Source organism: Leptodactylus fuscus, chromosome 3 (genome assembly GCF_031893055.1).
Source record: "Leptodactylus fuscus isolate aLepFus1 chromosome 3, aLepFus1.hap2, whole genome shotgun sequence".
Taxonomy (NCBI): Eukaryota; Metazoa; Chordata; class Amphibia; order Anura; family Leptodactylidae; genus Leptodactylus; species Leptodactylus fuscus.
This window is the reverse complement of record NC_134267.1, coordinates 121,473,313-121,477,802: the sequence shown is the minus strand read 5'-3', so window position 1 is coordinate 121,477,802 and position 4,490 is coordinate 121,473,313.

Below are 4,490 nucleotides of genomic sequence, written 5' to 3'. Positions count from 1 at the left end.
TTCCGAGCCGTACACGCGAGCACTTCCCATTCACTTCAATGGGACTGCTCGTAGTGAAAAAGCAGCCCATTCATTTCAATGGGGAGCGCTTGTATGCCGGCACCCATTGAAATGAATGGGAACTGCTTTATACACGCTGATTCTGAATGTGTTTTAACGTTCAGAATCAGGCAGCTTATCAGTAGTGTGAATGCACCCTTACACTATCAGCCGAAGTGTCTTCTGTTTACCACAGCAGAAGCTGTCACAAGTCAGACTGCTATACTCACTTCACACCAGATCAGTTTTCCCTGCTATTGGATCTTATTGGGAACATTCTCAGTGCATTAGCTAACTGCTTGGAGAGAGAATGGGTACAAAAACTGACACAGGTTAGTTATTGGTGTACCATCTTATTTATCCTGTCAAGGGCCGCTGTCTACCTGGTTTATTAGGGCAGCCCTCCAAAGGCTGGAAAATGAGTTATTACAATGCTGGAGCACCATAGCCCTTTCAATATTTACCAGTGTCATATTGGGTTGCCTTTACATGCAGCTGTGCTTGACACTACAAGTTATCCCTGTTTTGGCTAATCAGGAAAGGTCCTTATGGCCAACTCTACAGGTCCTGGAAAACCCTTTTGATTTAGTAAAATATTTTCAACATAAAATAAGCATACCTAAACTTAAAAAAAAATTAGCAGAAACAAATCACTTTTTTTCACAGCACTTTTTTATTTCGATTTTGCAGAGTTTTCCTCTGCAAACTTTCTGCCCCTAATGTAATTATAAGGAAATTGTCCTCAGCACTCTACAGTACTTGCAAAGTGTAATGTAAGCAAATCCCATCCACACATTTTGGAAAAATATTTGTAGTGGACATGCTGTGATTTAAAAAACTTTTACGGTTTTGGAAATTGCAGCATGCCAATTATACCTACAGAAATCTGGCGCATTTCCGTATAAGTGTAATGGAAGTAATCTGCAGAGCAAACTTCTGTGGACTTTCTGTGAAAAGCGCTGCAGGAAAAGCTGCAAAGCGTTGCCGCCACCTTTCCTTATTTGCTGCTTTCTTTGTACAGGCTGCTGGAGTAGGAAGATGAAGTTATATAGAGACAAGTGATAAGTGCAGGGGATGAAAAAGGAAAATAACTTCTTTAATAAAAATTTATTTAATAATAAAAATTTTATTCTGTACACTATAAAGTATTCTATTATCACTTGCACTTTTGACTTATGTAACTTAAAAAAATCTTAAGGCTAAGGCCCCACATAATGAACAGCACCCAAAAAGCTCTGCGGAAGAGACCCTGGCACAAACACATTGCATTTTTTTCCAGTGCACTTTTCACAGAAAGTCTGTAGTTTTTTTGTTTTAAGAAAATGAACAATGTATTTAACACCTCCCCATTGCAGACATGATCAGTTTTCTCCTTCCCCTTTCAAAGACTATACCTTTTGTTTTTTTTTTATTTCTCCATTCATAAAGCAGTATCAGGCTTGTTTTATGTTGGCCAAGTTGTACTTTTTACTGGCACTAGAACCATTAGGGTAAGTTCAGACGAAGTATTTTGGTCAGGATTTTGAGGCCGTATCTGCCTGAAATCAATGTGAGCCGGTCAGTTCTTTTTTCCGGGAGCCGCTTTGTTCCGGCTCCCGGAAAAGGAAGCAAGATGCTCATTCTTCGGGCCGTTTAGCCTTGCGATTCGGCCTGAAGACACTCCCGACTAGGCCCATTCATTGGGCCTAATCCGGAGCGGAGCAGTGCACTGGCATTCAGTTGCGGCTACCTGTATTTTGGACCGGAACCTGAGGCGGCCTCCTCCTCAGGTTCCGGTCCAGAATACTCCGTCTGAACTTACCCTTAGACTTTTAGAGGGTAGATTTGGTTGGATTAATTTTCAGGCATTTGTAAAGCCCCTAAAGTGCCAGTGCAGAGGAGAACACCAAGAGAGGCCTCATTTTGGAAACCACACCACTCAAGGTCTTTAAAAATATTTAGTACTTGGGTCAAAATGTTCACTAAACTCCTTTAGAAATTCTTTGAGGTAGAACAATATCATATATGTGGGAATTTGGCTTTCAGAATGCAGATTTAGATGGTTTGCTTTTTGGACACCACATCATGGAGTCTGTGAGGTGTCGGTAAAGTGTAATAAATCTCTGAAGGATTCTATGAAGGCGTGCAGTGAGGGATACACCACGTTCCAAATTATTATGCAAATTATATTTTTCTCCGATTTTCCTAAAAGGTTGCTGCAAATGATACTATAATGTTCATCTCCTTAACTATTAGTGTATAAATCAAATTTTATAGGAAAACCTCCCAATGTTTTTTTTTTTTTCAAATTTAAAAAATCTGAAACCATTGTTCCAAATTATGCTCAACAGTTTCTAAACATTCTATAAGTTGTAGAGAACTGAAATTGGTCATTTGTTGAATTTGCAGCTTCAACCCTTTCCTGACATTCGTGGCGGATGCTGGGTGTATTCTACATTGCAAATTGTACTGAACTCTGATCACGGGCACAGCAGGCCAGGACCCCTCCCTCAAAGTTAAAAACTAGCCTCATGGGCCGCTCTCTACCTGCCTCCTTCCATTACATTGCAGGCCATCTCCCGTATGGCGAGATGGTGGGACACAACTGGTTCTTCCGACAGCCAGGAGCCTTATGAGTGCTCCCAGCCTTGTCACAGAATTATAGCTATTGAGGGTGGTTTATTACCAGCCTCAATAGCTATGTAGCAAATCTCAGTTGCATTGCAGTCTATTACATTGCATTTAAGCAATTGCAGGTTCAAGGTTGCCATTAGGAAAACTGAAGCAGTAGACTTTGTAAAAATTAATATTTGTATCATTCTCTAAACTTTTGGCCATGACTGTACAATGATTAAGGTTTATATTTATGATTTTATACCTTGTACTATTTTACGCTTTTTAACAGCAGAGATCAGTTTTCTTTCCCTTTTTGCTTGAAACCTTTGGCCTTCTTAATAACGTGGAATGTTCTTCTCAGACTAACACTAGGTTCACACCTGCGTCCAGCTGTCCGTTCTGTGCTTTCCGTCTTCTGCATGCCGTGAGCGTTTTATGCTCTCCGCCACGAAACCGTTTTTTTTTAATCCGGACACAGAGTACTGCATGTCCGACTCTGTGTCCGGATTATAAAACCTGGTTTCGCGGCGGAGAGCATAAAACGCTCACCGCCGGACATCTTTCTCACCCATTCAAATGAATGAATTAATTAACAAAATTACAACATCCCTTATGGCCTATTCACACGGAGTAAACGTGGCACGCAATGTGCCGCGATTTTGACGGTGCATGTTTGCGGTCGCGTTAATGCGCGTTTACGCGACCGCAAACATGCACCGTCAAAATCGCGGCGCAAACGTCCCGTAAACGCGGCACATTGCGTGCCGCGTTTACTCCGTGTGAATAGGCCCTTAGAGTCAGTTGTGTGTTCTTGTTTGAAAAGAAAAAATACCTAAAGATATGTAGTAATGATATGCTGCTGCTTACTGAAGGCCAAGAGTCACATAAGGATGAGGAGTGCGTGTGGGTCACATGTTTAGTCCAGTTAGTCCATGGATGCATTATACATGACTGGCTGGTCTAGTGGATATTTCATTCCACAGTGTATAGACAAGGGTTACTAACTGCTAGAAGACAGGAAGTCAGTCCGCAGTTGGTTAGAAACCTGTTTTAGTTTCCAAAGGTGCCTGTTATTCAACTCATTCATATGCAATTGGGGGGATGGGGGGGGGGCTTTGCCTGGAAAGCTAAGACTAAAGCCAAGACACTCCCAAAGCACTTCTCCCTTCACTTGCATAGGAATAAATCACAATGTTTGTTTAAAATGGGATTCCAAAGTTGAATACACATGCCCCACTGACAGCTGGGATATGCCATGTGCAGAATCTTCTCACAGCCGTTATTCCTGTAGATATGTTATACATGTATGGATGAGCATTACCATTCTCAATGTCATAGTAGTATGTTCATATACAGTTATCATGGCAAGTCCTCATAGAAGCAGTCTGCCAGCAGGGGCTTGTACACCACATAGCACATAGTACCACAGACACCCAGTACAGCCATAATGGGCTCATACACTACATAACACCACTCTTACCAGCAAAGCACCATGGCAACAGTATGGCATACACTACAATGCAATATGCTCACATAGCACATAGAATACACTGACTGCAGGTAGTTGGTACATCTCGCTTCCTGTCACATAACAATACTAACAACACACTTACTTATAAGATGACCCTAGGGCTGTAACCCCAGCAGTCACACCATGGCCGACCTCCACTCACTCCATACACCATACAGCACTCCTCCCCGCACCCCTGAGGTGAAGCAGCCCGCCAGGCATATCACCTCCACTACGAGCTTGGCTTCTGCCAGCAGGCCGCGTATTGAATGCGAAAGGAAAGCCAGAGGCGTCACGTGAGCGCTCCCTAAGCACGTGATTCCCACGTCAGAGCAGCAGGCGCAAC